Here is a 16,591-nt window from a genome sequence, read left to right as displayed (position 1 = left end):
GCTCCGGAGGCCCCCCCTCCGCCTCCGGCCGGGAGGATGGGGGAGCAGCGGAGAAGCGAGGGGGCCGAGCTGGACCTATTTGGAGAGATCCTTGCACCGACACGGACCCCTTTGCTCGTCGGGCTGCCCTCCACACCCCCTGCAGACCCCTCTCCATCTTCGGTGCTGGGACTCCTCTCCCAGCCTCTCCACCTTCCACTCTCCACATGCCCCTCTCTCGGCCTCAACTAGTTTCTTTATCTCATTGCCTGGCGTGGTGGTTTGTCTCGGCTTCCTGCGCCCTCTACTCCCAAAACAGTCCCCTTCTGCTCTCTCAAAGGTCCTTTGTCAGTTTGTTTCCTTGGCCCTATCTCCTCCCCCTTCCTTTTTTTCTCTTTTCAGCACAGATGATTGCTCTCTACGGGGTCTGAGGGGTTCCTTTCTTTTCCCCAGGATCCTATAAAAGAAGAAGGGGTGGGCTAGGGGGTAGTTTAGCGAAGTCTCACTTGGAAGACGGAGGGGGCTGTGTGAAAGCCCTTGAGGGGCTGGAAATGAGGTCACTTTAAAATGGGAGAGTGGGACTGGCCTGATTGTAGGAAGTCACATAGGAAGGGTAGACATAAACGTTGAGAGCAAGAAGTGAAATTTGGGGTCAAGGAACTCCTCGCTCCTTGTGGGAAAGGGCAGTGGCGAGAGAGACAGACTGGGAGGAGGATACCGCCAAGCAGAAGGGTGGCCGACCGCTCGTGCCATTTTGGCAGATGTTGGGGACATTCCTATCAACCATCCTGTGTTCAGTGGCACAACCGAAATGGAGGGAAAGGATGTGTGTGTCTGCACACTCTCTAACCCTGTTCATCTGGGTGACAGAGCAATAGTTCCACTTTCATCTCTATCTGACCCCTGACGTACTCACCCACCCCTCCCTTAGGCTTCCTGGTGGACAAGCCCTTGATCTTTGGATGTCCTTCTTGTATGACAATCCTGGGCAGCATTCCTGTTTTCTTCACGCCGGGATGAAGCTCTAGCCCTGGCTGGGACACATTCGTAGTGCCCCTCTCCATGGTAAGTGCCTATTGGTGGGGCCCAGCTGGTCTTCAGTGAGCAGAACGTTCACAGTGAAAGAATGGGGCTCTGATCGCTGTCCATGGTTCTGAAAAAGTCGCCAGGGACATCATATTGGCCATGGTCTGCCTGGGACATCAAAGTAAGAGCTTGAGACCACACAGGCCTCAGAGTGAGGTCCCAATGGGATGTCCCCTCTTCCTCTGAGGATGAATATGGGAGAGGGTACCAGGGGCCAAGATTTCTGAGCTCTAGGAGTGAAGGAAGCATGGGGGGAGAACGGGGTTCAAGGGAAGAGCCTGTGGATTTTTCCAAGAGAATAGACTGGGGGAAAGAGAGACACTCGAAGGGAAGAAGGGTCTAGAAATGGACAAAAGAGGGAGTAAAAAAAGGTTCATCCTAGTTCGCCCACTCCGATTCAAGTTGAGAAGCTCTGAATGCCCCAATGTCTCCTCTCTCTAGGCTAACTCCCACTCCCTTTTCCTCCCACCTCCATGGAGCTATTTTTAACAGTGAAGAACCAAAAATAGTTTGGCAGAAGCTTCAGGCCGTGGGAGAGGAGCTATTTATATCACCAGTGACAGTTCCAAAATAGCAAGCAGAAGGAGGGGGGCGGCTGGCACACTAGAGAGCTCCTGGCTGCTGCTAAAAATACTGGCAGTGTGAGTCATCCTGGCCTGGCTGAGTCACCCCACTCCTCCCCCCCTCCATGCCCCAAGCAGCAGCAGCAGCAGCAGAATAGGCTACAGCCGCTGCAGAACAGGCTAAGAGTTGGAAGCCCGAGGTGGGGGTGGTGTCAGAGCCCATAAACTATAGGGAAGTGGGCAAGAGAGTGAATTGAGAGAGGGGCTTTAGAGTGAGTATGTAGAAGAAATACAGAGAGCAGGAGCACTCCAGCCAAATGCACTGGGTGAGCCTGTAGCGTTCCCAGCTATGCACTGCTGTTCGGCTATGCTCGGGCCGTTAAAGGGAGGGAGCTAGACTGTGAGAGTGTGCGTGTATGTGTGTCTGTCCATTGAACCATGACTGCATTTGTATGTTTTTGTCTGTCTGCACATGTCTTTGTAGTGGTGTGTCTGTATCCCTATGTATCTATGCCTGTCTTTATAAAAAATGTCTCTGACTTCTTGTGTTGTATGTAGTTCTATGTTTGTGCCTGCCTGCCTGTATTTTTATTTTTTGCAGCTTTCTATGTGCCACCTTGTCCGTGTGTGTGTTTGTCTCCACATCTGAGTCTGCCCTGGGCCTTTCTCAGCATCCCATGTGGTATGGATTTGCATGTATCCCCAGCCTCAATGCACCTTCTGTTGCTGTCCTCTCTGATGTCACTTGTTGGGCTCTTGCAGCACCTCTCTCCTAACTAACTCTCACCTAACTAACCTCTCTCCACCCAGCATCTTTTCTTTTCAGCCCTTGGACCCCAATCATTTGTGAAGTTCTCTCTGCTGCATGCAGTCTCTAGTAAAAGGATGGAAGACAGGAACCCCATATGACCTCTCCCTTTTCCCTGAACAGTCCCGAAGCTTCCCTGGCCTGCAGGAGAAGTGGTTTTTCTTCACTCCATATTTGGGGAGCTGAGGGAAGAGGACTTTCTTCAGTTCTAAAAAAATGTCCTGGTGTGGGCACAGGCATGTATGGCATATGCACGCGCGCACACACACATACACAGCTAAGAGAGAGAATGGGAGAAAAAAATATCAAGGTCCCTTCTTTACTGAGAGGAGCTCGCATCTGTTGCCATAGCAACCCGCCCACTCCTTCCCCGAAAAATCACCAAGAAGAGGTGATGGCATTGAGGAGGGATTGGCTGATTTCTTTCTTTATTATTTTTTCCGAAAAAGGACTTTTTATAGCAAGAACAGGCCGTGAGAACCCTTGCCCATATCTTTCCATAGCTTTATTGGGATATAGAGGGACATCACCCCTCAACATCTATCAGAGAAGAGGAGGTGTATCTTTTCCACAGATTTGGGGGACAATGATCTCCTGGGAGAGAGCTGGAGGATAAGTAGAGTCTGCTCCTTTAGAACAGCCCTGATTAGGGCTGCTTTTCTGGAGACTTGGGGCAAGGAATTGGACAAAGGGCTGTCAAGGTGTATCCTGTCTTGGCCAGGACAGATGTATTTATGAGAAGGAGAAAGAGGGCGGAAGAGAATCACACACACACACACACACAGAATGAGTGAATATCACATGAGTATCACTGGCTGGGTCTTCAGAGCACATGACAAGATGCCAAGGAATGCAAACTCTCAGTGGTGGTCAGACAATTCGACAAGATGACTCAAGAAAGATCCACTAATGCAGTTGGTGCTGCTGCAGTCTCCTGTGGTGAGGTCACAGGTGTGGCTACTTGACTTGCACCCCTGGGAACTGGGGCCATGGGCGAAAAATTGGGGGAGCATGGGAGCTTACCTTTCTTCATGTTAGTCCCAGCCTGAATCTCAAAGGCCCCTTCTAAAGCCTGGCCACCAGTGCCTGCAGCCATGTGACTTTCTCAAGTGAACTGTAGCCTCCTGCCAAAGGACAGGATAGGGGAGAGGAAGGGATTCCATGCTTCTACCTGCGCTTGGCTGGCTACAGACATGGGGCCGAAGGCTGGAAAGCCAGACCAAGAATCCGACTCTAGAGAGAAGCATCTCCCTCTTCCAGCGGGCTGCTGCCATCCTCAGCAGTCAAGGGCATGGCCTGGGGCGGGGGGTTAGCTCTGAAGTGATGGAACAGAGGGATGAAAGGACGTCAGATTTGCTCTGATCCATTAGACTATTCTCATGACAAATCAGACTCACATTATTATGCCTATTTGATGGATGGTGAACCTGAGGCTCAGAAACAGGCAAGTACTGCCTAGTCGGGTGTGGCTCAGCGGTTGAACATCGGCCCAGGAACCAAGAGGTCACCGGGTTCAATTCCCGGTCAGGACACATACTCAGGTTTCAGGCTTGATCCCAGTGTGGGGCGTGCAGGAGGAAGCTGATCAATGATTCTCTCTAATCATTGATGTTTCTATCTCTCTCCCCTCTCCCTTCCTCTCTCTGAAGTTAATTAAAAAAAAAGAAACAGGCAATTATTTACTCCATGTTACACAGCAAGTCGGCTCTTTTTCTTGCATTATGGGGTACAGCTGTGGTCTTCAAATGCTGGCCTGCATGCCAAATATGGCCCACTGAGTGATTTTGTAAATAAAGTTTTATTGACACACAGCTACATCCCTACCATCTATGGCTGTTCTCACCCCACAATGGCAGAGCTGAGCAGTTGAGACTGTATGTCCTGGAAAGCCTAAATTATTTACTAACGGGCCCTTTACAGAAAACGTTTTCCATCTTTTAGAGTTGAGGATGAGTTCAAACTAGGACTATCTTTGCATGTCTCTACTTTTCTCACCCAGAAGCTCTCTGGGCCCAGGGCATACTAAGCTATCATTTCATCTCTTTACTCTTTCCAGTGCCATGGAGCAATAGTGTCCTGCACTCCTTAAGAGTGGAGAGATGGCCCTGGCCGGTTTGGCTCAGTGGATAGAGCGTCGGCCTGCGGACTCAAGGGTCCCAGGTTCGATTCCGGTCAAGGGCATGTACCTTGGTTGCGGGCACATCCCCAGTGGGGAGTGTGCAGGAGGCGGCTGATCAATGTTTCTCTCTCATCGATGTTTCTAACTCTCTATCCCTCTCCCTTCCTCTCTGTAAAAAATCAATAAAATATATCTAAAAAAAAAAAAAGAGTGGAGAGATGGGGAAGCCCTCTGGAATAGGCTCCTCACTAGCTTCCAGCCTTTTTGTAGCTGTGTAGATATAGCCTCCCCATACAGGAGTGATGCTCCACATTCTGTTTCCATGGCAACATAAGTTGGAATTGGCAATGGAGAGTCAGGGTAGTCCATTCTATCCCTATAACCCCAGCCTCAGGACCGCATTTCAGGAAGGCGGGGAGGGTGTCCCACAGTTAGTGATAAAGGTACTATCAGGGAAAAAGTCCCAGTGGGAAGAAAATGACAGCACTGTGGGGCCTCAGGCCTCCTGGAGCCTCCGGTTTAACCCAGGGGAAGACTCTCTATGCACCTTCTCAGAAAGGTTTAGCAACTTGCCCAGGGTCACATGGCTAGAAGGAGAGGAATCCAGAGTTGGAATTCAGGTTTCCTGATTTCTACTTCTTTCTATTTTTTACTAGATTGTTCATTTGAAGTTATGGGTGTAAAGGTTTTCTAACAGATTCCCAAGCGTTCCCCCCCACCCCCCACCCCAGTTCAGGGCCTAGGGCTCAGCAGTCCATGCGTGAAAGTGTCACCCTCAGAGAGCTGGTCTGTGCAATGGCTGTCTTGTCTTCATCTGCATCATAGCAGGCGGTTTTTCTTTCTCCTAAGGCCCTTTCATTATGTTTTCACTTCCCCAGTTCTCCTTGCACTGAGAAGTATTCAGAACATTTTATCTATTTATGGTTATGAAACCAACAAATCTCATGTGAAGAGGGTACACGTTGGCACCCACGTGTTGAGACAGTCAGGGCCCGGTGAATGGGCTGAGCAGAGAAGGTGAGGGGCATGGAACCATGGAGGGGACGGGAGGGGGAGAGAGTAGCTCAGGTGGGAAAAGATGAAGCTTTTCTGGGCAAAGACCTGAAGGCAGGGCTGAGAGACGGGGGCACAAGGAATGCCGTGAGGAGCGAGTCAACCCAGCCATATATCCCCCATGGGAGAGAAAAGCCATCAGCTGAAAACTCTCCAAATGCAGAGCAGAGCCCAACGCTCCTCAGCACCGTGGGAGAGACAGGAGTGCAGGGCATTGGCCGTGACCCACAGGAGCGGGAGGTCGGGAGGAGGAGACAGACCTTCTACCATTCATCTATTAGATCGGCCCAGTGCTCCCCCCACCGCTCTCCACTTGGTGTAGTCCTACTTGCCCTGCTTGTCCTCCATTTGTGCCTGGGGCTCCTCCTCAATGCCCGCCCCCCCCCACGGCCCCTTGTGCTTCCTCGTCCTGCATCATCATGGCTTGTCTACTTGTCTGTCTCCTCCACCTGCATCTCCGTCTGGTCTCCAGGGTCTCGGGGTCAGCATAGGGCCCGTCTACCTGGGCCTCAGTATGGAATCCCCTCATGCACACATGCCCGAGGGCTGAGTCTGTGCCAGGCTCTGGCAATGCAATGGTTGGGTCACACACACCCGGTCTTAACCTCATGGAGCATCCGGGCTAGTGAGAAGTGAGAACTGGATCGAGCCATGTACGCGGCAGGAGGTCTGCAGGGTGTTTGGGGAGAGCAAAGGAGGAGATGTGGAGAGATGGGGAAGCTGCGTGTCAAGGGATCGTTTGACGGGGCGAGGCTGTGCTGGGCTGGGTGTTTGTGGGGGGTGGACAGTGGAGGGCAGCCCTGGAAATGAGACTGCATGGGCTCAGGTAGCCACAAAGGAGGCCACAAAGGAGGCCGCAGCAGCCTGTTAACAGATGTGCGGTGCGAAGGCCAAGAGGGCCCATGCAGCTGACGGCGGCTGAGGCCCCAGCTCGGCCAGGCGGTTTGGCTCCGGTGCTACAGGCAGGACAGAGATGAGACGGCTCAGTCTGAGCACAGGGGTCTATGGGGAAAAGACTAAGTTCTTTGTGGACAGGCAGGCGGGCAGGAGGCAGAGAGGGCAGAGGTGGGGGGGCTCTGGGGTGAGACGCCCACGTGGAGTCCTGGCTCCTCACATTGGGCAAGTGGCTTGACCTCTCGTGCCTCAGTTTATCTATCTGCTAAACAGGCGTGTGAAGAGAGAAACAGTGGCTACATCAAAGGATGAATGAGAAAACGAAGTCAAAGCTCTTGGAACAGTGCCTGGCACGCAAAGGAGCACAATAAACGTTGAATGATGAAATGTTAGTCATTATTTTCACTTTATGAAAAATATAATTTCAAACAAGGCTCTGAAGAGATGGCCTGGGCTGCTTCAGGAGGCAGCGCTTGCCCTGTCACTCTAAGTGTGGGAACAGGGCCTGGGCACCCACTGGCTCTTTGCAGCCTTGGCCCAGTTTGGTCTGTGAGTACCAGATGGGCTGGGCCAGACCGGAGCTGCAGAGGTTTTGTCCACAACACCACCCTGAGGGGCCAGCCTGGTCCCCGTGTGCTCCTTCCGTGGACGGCACTGGCTCATGCACGGCTCAGCAAGTCCAGGGAAGGAAGCCCCACACGCCCCTCCGGTCTCAGCCCCCGAGTTCCCCTGAAGCAAACCTGACCGTGTTCTTCCCCAGCTTAAAACCTGCATGGTTCCCATCGCTCCCCATTACCAAAAGTCCCCATAGTCCTGCTGTCCCCTCCTACTCACAGGTGCCTAGGCTCCAGGTTCAAGGGTCTCCTTGCTACCACCTGAATCCACCTGGTAACATGAGCGCTTACAGATGCAGCACTTCCTGGACCTTATATCCCTAATGCGTACATTCACCCCATCCAAACCTCACAGCATCCCTGTGACGTCTGGGCTGTTCTTACTCCCACAAGCCCTGGGCCCAGTGGAGAGGAAGTCTGTAGGGAATGGTCCATGGGATCTCAGGAAAGATGGAAAGGATTAAAGGCCGCGGTGATCATGGGAAAGCAGTAGGCCTGGGACCAGGCCAGTGATAGAAGGGAAGTCCTAGAAGCAACCCAGAGACCCCCAAGCGCAGGGGGACAAGGCTCCCCACTAATGGGAATGCTGGAACTCAGGGAAAGGGCTGGACCACGGCAAGGAGAGGGTAGTGGCCTATTGATGGCGCAGCTTCTAGAAGCAGAAAAAGATGGGCCTTCCACGCAGATGGGGAGGGGAGACCAGGAAGCTTTAAGAGGAAAGACCACCCGGCTGAAGGAAACGCTCCTGAATCCCCCAGCACACAAAGGAGGCGGGCTGGAGGGGCCTCAGTCAGGACTCAAAGACCCGGGAAGAGTTGGAGGTAGGCTCAGGCCAGATGCTGGCGGATTGTGTTTGGGTGGGAGGATCAGGAGACATGGATTCTGGTCCTAGCTCTGCCATCAGCCTACTGGCGTGTTATGCAAGTTCCTTCCCTTCTCTGGGCCTCAGTTTCCTTATTTGCAAAGGGACAGTGGGTTGGACCACTTGGCCTGGAAGGGCCCTCCCACCTCTGGCAGTCTGAGCATCTCTGGGGCCCAGGTCCACCCAGCCAGTGCCTCTCAGTCTGAGGACCAAGTTTCAGGTGGGGATGAGCCCGTGTGCCCAGTGCTAGGGTCTGAGTGGGCCTGAAGTCCCAGAGCGCCACGTCCTTGGCCCTCGATGAACAGGGCCACTTTGGGTCCTAGGGACCTGGCTGTGTGGAGGGAGGGAGAACAGGTATTGGTGCTGACCCTGTGGTTTTCCTTCTTCAAACCCAACCTACCAGGGGCTGTTCTCACAGGTCTGTGCCAGGTGCATCAGGGACTCACCATTGGAGAGATGCGATGGGTTTTACGGGGTATAAAACAGGTCATCCTCAGAGAGGCCTGCCCCGCTGTGGCTGAAGTAACTCCGGCCTGCGTATTCCTTGGCTTCAGTCCGCTGGGAGGAGCAAACAGCACAGAAGTGTCCCACAGACCGCCACAGAGAGACTCCACAGCCTGGCAAGACACCCCATTTCAGAGAATCCCAGGCGCACAGTTGGAGCGGGGCCCCCAGAGATCATCCACTTGGAGTGACAGCCTAGCGCAGAGATGGAGTCGCTCGGGCAACACGGCCAACACTTAGCACAGGTGGACCCTGCGCCAGGTCCCTCTCACGGCGTGGGGGCCTTTGTGCACCTCTCAAGGCTGGCCTCTGGGAGGAGGTGAAGAGAAAGAGCCTGGGCCGAGAGGCAGAGCTTGGGGTCCCAGTCTCAACAACGCACCGACTCGCCGTGTGACCTCGGTAAGTAACGTCTCTTGGAAGGCTGCCTCAGTTTCCCCTTCTGTGCATTGAAGGACCAGCCCTGGCCATGGATGCCCCTTGGAAAAGCCATTCGAGGCTCAGGGCTAACTGCTCCAGAGCATGAGTCTCTCTCCTTTGCCAGACTTGGTCCCCACAGCTGGGCTGGATCCGATCCACCTCTGGTCCCAGCCCTGGTCCAGAGGAAGGGCCCAGAGATGTCTAGCGCCCACGAAGCTCCTTGCGCCTGGTCACGTACTTCACAGCTGTCTTCCAGAGTCCTGGTCAAATGCCCCCGAGGGTGCGGCAGGAAGGGTACAGGCGTTGTCAGGCTTGGGCAGGGAAGTCCAAGGAGTTGGGCCCACATGGCCCTGGGAGCCCGGCCAGAGCCTGCAGGCCACACCTCCATTCAGAGGCCAACTGGCACTTGTAAGCAGCCTGGAAAAGGTCTGGCTCAGGAAAGTTCCAGAGAGTGGTGGGCTGCAGGAAGCCTTTGACGGAAGCAGATGTTCACAAGCAGCAACCTGGTTGGTTGGTCATAGAGTCCATGGTGATCCAGAAGCTCCTCCAGAGTGAGATGGATCCAGAAAGCCCACCCGGGTCTGGACTCTGCTGGGGAAGAAACAGCAGCGGGTGCCGCCGTGGGTAGGGGAGCCTCTACTGCGTGCAGGGCAGGGGCCGGAGACTGGCATTGGGTGCCGGCTATTTTTAATGTCAAGGAACAGGAGAATGACCTCCGTCTGGGAAGTCAGCATCCTTGGGCTCCGGCCCATGCTCTCCAGGAACAAGCATGCCACCTGAGCCCGGTTAAGTCACCACTTTTCTCTGGGCCTCAGTTTCCCTTTCAGTTGAATGAGAGGGTTGGGGAACCTGCTAAGGGCCTTCTAGCTAAATCCTAACCTGACCTCAGGCTGAGCCCAAGGAGAAGAGGGAAGGCAGAAGGCTGGAGGGGGCGCGGGTCTCCAGGGGCCCACGGTGGCCTCCCGGGCAGTGAAGTCCTCACCTGGTCACCCTGCGGCCTTGTCCAGAGAGGATCCCCACACGCGCTAGGCCTGGCATCCTGTTTCCTTCCAAGATTCCTATGGAACAGGAGTTTCCCCTGTTGAGAGAGTGGGGAGTGGGGGTGGGCGAGGGACAAGGGCAGGACCTCCTTTCTCCATGGCTGAAATTTCCCTAAAGTGAGTGGAGGGGGCTATGGTGGAGGGGGGGGGGATGGTGCAAGGGGCTTCCCGAGCCCAGCTCCCGAGCCGCTCTCGCTGCTCGCGGGCGGGGGCAGCTCCCTGGCTCTGGCGGAGCCGCCACTCCGTCAGTTGCCTTTAAAGGCGCCAGCGCGCGCGCATCAGCAGAAGAGCTGCGGCTCTCTTCCAAAATAGGCAAGAACTGGGAAGCCACGGGAGACCGACTGCGAGCAGCGCCGACGTCACCCGGGGCCTCCCTCCCCACCGCCTGCATCAGGTCTCCATGGCAACGGCGTACCACGACTGCAGATGAATGAGCTGCACGAGAGGTGGAGCGCGCGCTCCCTCTGTCTGGCGTCCCGGCCCGAGGCTGCACTGGGGAAGGGAATGCCGACCCGGCGCTAGGAGGAAGGGAGCGCTCTCCTATTTAAAAAAAACTCCAATACCTTTTTGTGTCCCAGGAACCCAAGAGCTGCTCGGTCCAGGGACCCCCAAGCCTTTGGTTCAGGGCTCCTCAGCTCCCAGGGTTCCCCTTTATCCCCATCTCCCCTCTCACTTCATTAGCTCTCTGTTCCCCAAACTCTGCGGAAAAGCAGACATCGTGGGCTTAAGGCGCCACCGCGTGGCCGCTAGTGGCGCTGTGTCAGGGATGCTTGTGGCTGTGGTCCCTTCGTCTATGTCGCCCTCTGGTGTTTGCGAGAGGGAAGAGCATAAAATATCTCAGTCTTCACATTAGGACCCTAATTAACAAAGACCTGTTGACTTTCGTTAATGTTTATAGTGAATGCTCCCCAGGTGCCAGACACCGCTGAGTGCTTTCTGGTATCACTTCATTTCGTTCTCACAGCAACCCTGCAATGTAGATGATGATGATGATGATGGGGAGGAGGAGGTGGAGGAGGAGGAGGAGGAGGATTGTGATTACTACTATGACTGCGGCCATTTTACAGGTGAGAAAAGCAAGCTGAGAGAAGTTGTGGCTTGCCTAAGATCCCACAACTGTAAGGGGCAGAATTGCCACCTGAACTCATGATTGTGTGCACAATGCTTGACCCCTCCCTTCCAAACCCATGGTCTCCGCTGATTCACTTCAGAGTCGCTTGCGATAAGCAGGACAGCACTTATTAAAGTTATTCCCATTTTACAGATAAGGAGACAAGGCTTATAGAAGTGAGATGTTTCGCTGGAAGTTTCCGCAGCCATGGATAGAGTGCAGGTCTCTAGGCCTGATCTGGGGATTTTTAGGATGAGGTGGCAGGATAACGGGGCGTATACAGCACTCCCCTGTGAGACCTTACTCCTTCAGGACAGACTGAGGAGCTAGCCCATCCAGAGGCAAATGCAGCAGCCAAGGCCAGGCGAGGGCAGGGACTCTTCCCCCATCCCCAGGGCTTTGAGAGCTCATGGCAGCTACATGCTCCATTTCCTCCCCGTATGTGAGGATAAACACTTCCTGGCCTCAGCTTGCTGCCCTGCTTTCCAGTGAATAACTGTCCTCAGGTCTATTGCCTCCTTCCATTTCCTCCCCGTATGTGAGGATAAACACTTCCTGCCCTGCTTTCCAGTGAATAACTGTCCTCAGGTCTGTTGCCTTCCTGTATTCCTGCAAAGATGCTGACTCCATGCAAGTCTCTGGGCGTTGTTGGGGTTAATTCTTACCGGCTTGTATTTTGGGATGAACGGGAACACCTTGTCCTCTAGGTTTGTTGCAAACTTTGACCAGGTGATTGGGTTTATTAGCTAGTTCCTCTGATTTTAAGTGGTGATTTATGGAGATTTAAAATCTGTCCCTGCTGCCGCTGCTGTCCTCCCCATTACTCTTAGCTAACCCACTTGGAGATGCTAAGGATTTGCGTGTAAACCATTAAAAGGAACGCAAAGGACCAGTGTTTGCAATGTCTAAATCTCCAGTTGAAGGCACTGCTGCCAGCGTGATTTAGGTTTATCAGGAATTTATAGCAACCCAATAGCTACAAGGCATGTTGTCCCCATGTGGGTGACAGCAACTCCACTTATTAGACCTGGACTTCCAAGCCTGCAATGGCCATTTTTGTTCCATTCAAAGGGCACCAGGTCAGTCAACATCTTTCCTTCACCCTGGGTGGCTCTGCTGTTTTCCCATGAGCTCGTTAACAGGATTTGCTGCCATTCCGGCAACCCTGAGAGGGTGGCAGAGATCCATCCAGAAGTCACCTTTATCCAGACTTCCCCAGATGTGTCCCCTAGTAGCTTCTCCTAAATGCTTTCCTACTGCTTCCTCCAGCTGCTGACTGGTATTGGGGTGCCCTGCGAAGCCATGGCCCGTGTGGCCTGGGTTCAGAGGCCTGGAAGGTAATAACATGCAGATATTCAGCCTTCTGAATATCAAAGCCCTATTCAGCCTTCTGACTGGACTTCTCCCATTTGTATTAATTACTGTTGATCTTGGCTTCCAGAAGTGCCCCCTCTTTCTGACTCCAAGGTTTCTCTTACAAGGGTTGTGTTTAGTTATCCACATAGACTCTCCCTGTCTCCTGACACAAATGTCCTGTTGAGCAGCCAGTGGCTCCCAGTGCAACAGTTGGGATCTGTTGGTAAATTCCCTATCCACTCACCATTCCACCGCTGGGTTATGAGCACCCATGTGTAATCTCCCACCCACCCCATCTCTAAACCCATGGCTTCCGGGGCTGTGTTCCACACCCAAGGTTTTAGCTTGTCGCGGCAGTGGGAGTGGAGATGGGCACAGAGATGTGGCCTCTCAGCTGTGGTTTTCCATGGTTATTCAGTTCTGATCTCATCCAGGCAGGGCCAAGAACTGTCCTGTGGGTATTTTCAATTGGAGCCATAGCTAGTAAATTCTTATAAACCAGCCATACTCCCCGTGCACATAGGCTACTAGTTGAGGATAAATTTTCCACGTTCTATCTACAGTCAGTGAGGCCAATCTTTGTGGCATTGTACCCATTTCGATTTGTTCATCCTTTAGGTTCTGTATCAGTTAGCTATTGTTTTGTAACAAGCCTACAACCCGGGCATGTGCCCTGACCAGCAATCAATCTCCTAGTTCAGTGGTCGGCAAACTCATTAGTCAACAGAGCCAAATATCAACAGTACTTCTTCAAAATAGACTCGCCCAGGCCGAAAACCGACTTCTGCGCATGGGCCACGAAGTTTCAATCGCACTGTACGCACGCCCGCACGTGGTATTTTGTAGAAGAGCCACACTCAAGGGGCCAAAGAGCCGCATGTGGCTCGTGAGCCGCAGTTTGCCGACCATGGTCCTAGTTCATAGGTTGACGCTCAACCACTGAGCCACACCGGCTGGGCTGTTTTTATTGGCTTTAGAGAGAGAGGAAGAAAGAGGGAGAGAGAAACATCGATGTGAGAAACATCTACTGGGTGTGTTCGGTTACCTCCTGTGTGCACCCTGTACTCTTCCCAACCAGGAACTGAACTTGCAACCTGGGCATGTGCCCTGACCAGGAATCAAACCGGTGACCTTTAGGTGCATGGGATGACACTGAACCAGCTGAGCCACACCCGCCAGGGCTATAAGGCATGTGCCCTGACCAGGAATCAAACTGGTGACCTTTAGGTGCATGGGGTGACACTCAACCAGCTGAGCCACACCCGCCAGGGCTATAGTTTTGTTTTTATCATATATGTGTGTACCCTTAAGTAATATATTGCCTAATTTTGCCTGCTTTTGAATTTTATATAATCACAGACACACTGTATGTGTTTTTCTACAACTTGCTTTTTAAAAAATTCAATATATTTTTGGAGGGTGTATCAATCAGGAGATAGAAACCAGACCAGTAATTTATATAGAAAATATTAATATAGAAAATTGTTCATAAGTAAACAGGCTTAAGTACTAAGAGGGCTAGTAGAAAACTTAAAGTCCTTAGGACTAGTCAATGAATAAGTAGCTACTACCTCTAGCGCTGAGAAGAGCACACAAAGACGGAATAACTGGGAAGAGCCCTCCCCCAACCAAGGCTGAAACCAGCTGCTGGGTGCTGGCACGCCTCCCTGGGAAGACAGCTGCTGGCTGCATGTGGGAGAAGAAAGAATAAAAGCACCAGGACCAGGAAGACAAGCCTTTTCCTCTTGCAGGGTCCAGCCAGTGTCTACCAGTCGGTCCAACGTGGCAGCTGGCGGAAACGAGGCATTCACAGCGCCCAGCTCCTGCATCGCGACGCAGGGCAGACGGGTTGATGGGAGCCGAGAGGCGACCAGCGAGTAACTGGCACCAGGCCTCATCTGTATGCTGCTTGTGGCTGTGCCTCATGCGTTTGCACTGCATGGCCTCCAGATGTGAATATCCCACTTGGTTGGTATATCCTCCTGTTGCTAGACACCTGGGTAGTGTCCCTTTCTCCGCCAGCGTGAACATTGCCACCCTGGTCGTTCTTGCCCATGTCTTCCGATGCCCATGTGCAAGGGCTGCAGGGACGGTGCTACCGACAGGTGTACCGATGGGCGTCCTGGGATAGTGTTCTTGTCAGCCCTTGGGGTGGCTGGGTGGCCACCTCCTCGTTGGACTCCATGTGCGATGACATCTTGTGGTTTCTCTCTGTATCGTGTCTAAGGAAGGCGGGGAGATGCTGCTTCAGGGCTACTTAGAGTGAAGCTTCGGGTTGTCGGGCATAAAAGTCCTGTTTTTGTAATGACTCCAAAGTGTCCCCTAAGCGGTTGAATTCGTGTCCTTCCAACACCGTGTGAAAGCTGCTTTGTACCCTCACCAGCACTTGGCATTGAAGACTGTGGGTCTGCTGGGTGTGGAGGGGTATCTCTCCTGGTCACCCCAGCTGTTTCCCCGAATGCTGACGAGGTCGAACAACTTTCCATGTTTATAGACCGTATGTTTTTCTTCTGCGATGCTTGTTCACGGTTTCTGCTTAGTTTTTAATTTCCCTTATTGATAAGTATTATGGATACAATTTACGGTTGTGTCCGTCCAGGTTCCAATGCAGAAACTACTCTTGCTTTTTGGAGCATTGAGGGATCCCATGTAGGGATTTTGTGTTTATAGAATAAGTGGAAGGACCGGAGGCACGGGCTCTCAGAAATGACATTCAAAGCCCCCCTGCAGAATTGCCCCTCCCGGGACCTGCTGAGCCGGCCACACTCAGGAGGGCGGCGAATCCTGTTCCAATGGCTGCCTCTGGAATGACACCGCTTTGGCTCAGCGTTGAGAAGCTGCCGCTGAGTGTTGGTCCTGGGAATCCTTGTCTGGCATCTGCGGATAGGAAGTCAGTATCAGGACTGCTGGCTCCAGAGCCCACGGTGCCTGGCACGCTGCCCACGAGCCTGGTCCAGCAGTGCCATCAGGGCTCACACGCTGTACCTGGCGGGCTGGATTGGAACCACACCCAGAACCCGAGCTATGAGCCAGCCTGGGGGATGGGTGCTTCTCTGCCCAGCCTCTGAAGTGCAGAAAGCACACGCGGGCAGGAGGTTGGGTGAGGCTGAGGGAGCTAGTTTACCACGTCAGCCAAGTTCCTCCCCCAGTCACTCAACATCCACGTGTCCTCTTCTCATCCTCAGACATCCCAGCAACAAATCACCCCCCCGATATGTAATGTTACTCTCCCGCACACAGATGTCAAAGCACACACTCCCTTCTTAAAAGGGCAGTGACAACTCAGTGTTCATTCTGTCTTCACACCCATTCCTGGGTGTTGTTCATCTTCCTCTGGTTCGGTCCCAATTCCACCTTGATATCCTGTAATTATGGACTAAAATATGAGCCACCAAGACTCTATCAGGAGTTCTCAGCCTGACACTATTGACATTTTGGGGCCAGATAGCTCTTTGTTGGGGACTTTCCGAGCCTCGCCCCGAAGAGCCCAGCCTAGTCCCTAAGGGCCCAGTCTAGTCCCTAGGAGCTGAGCCCTTCCTCTCTGACATCAATAAAAATATCTATATTAAGAACAAAACAAAACATGCTGGCCTCACGAATATAGAAAACTTGGAGTGTCCTGGGAAGGGGCCTGGTGAGCTGAGGGGAGGAGCCATCTGAGCACAGTGGGAAACCATTCAAAACATGCAGGAAGTTGATTTAACCCGATTTTCATTTTTAAAAGGCCACCTTGGTTCCCAGTGTCCAGTTCTTGGTTTGTAACTACCGTTCTCCAATAAAAGCAACGGGGGCTCGTTGGGGTATGGCTGCGTCAGGGCTCGGGCGGGGAAAACACCAGCTGAGCCTGAGATAGTAACTTTATGACTGTCCTGCAGTTAATTTCATTGCAGGGTGGCAATAAAATATTTGTTATTAAAAGGGTGACTGATTCTGATTGAGTTGAACTGAGAACCTCTCCTTTGAGAGGCAGTACTCAAAACGAAAGGATGGGGACTTGTCCCTTGACAGAATTCCAGGGGCCAATGCTGGAATAATCTGAGCAACAAAGTAAATAACTTGGTACTGGATTAGGACTCAAAGTATAATCCTATCTAATAAAGAGGGAATATGCTAATTGACTGCCCCACCCTCAAAGATGGCAGTGCCAACAACCACAAAATGGCCGGCAGGGGAGGGCAGTTGTGG

The 16,591-nt window shown here is 52.8% G+C and overlaps 1 protein-coding gene across 1 annotated transcript in view; it reads right to left on the bottom strand.

Moving 5' to 3' along the window:
• Positions 1-16,591, bottom strand: part of NPAS4 (neuronal PAS domain protein 4) — a 29,046-nt gene that overhangs the window by 6,568 nt on the left and 5,887 nt on the right. Inside the window, exons 2-3 of the mRNA XM_005864279.2 lie at positions 9,882-9,977; positions 8,425-9,490 (exon numbers count right to left, since the gene is read on the bottom strand). The gene's annotated coding sequence lies outside the window, so the exon portion shown is untranslated. The remainder of the gene's footprint in view (positions 1-8,424; positions 9,491-9,881; positions 9,978-16,591) is intronic.

This window comes from Myotis brandtii, unplaced genomic scaffold, assembly GCF_000412655.1.
Source record: "Myotis brandtii unplaced genomic scaffold, ASM41265v1 scaffold187, whole genome shotgun sequence".
Taxonomy (NCBI): Eukaryota; Metazoa; Chordata; class Mammalia; order Chiroptera; family Vespertilionidae; genus Myotis; species Myotis brandtii.
Note: the sequence above shows the minus strand (reverse complement) of the source record. Positions and strands in the feature narration are given on the sequence as shown.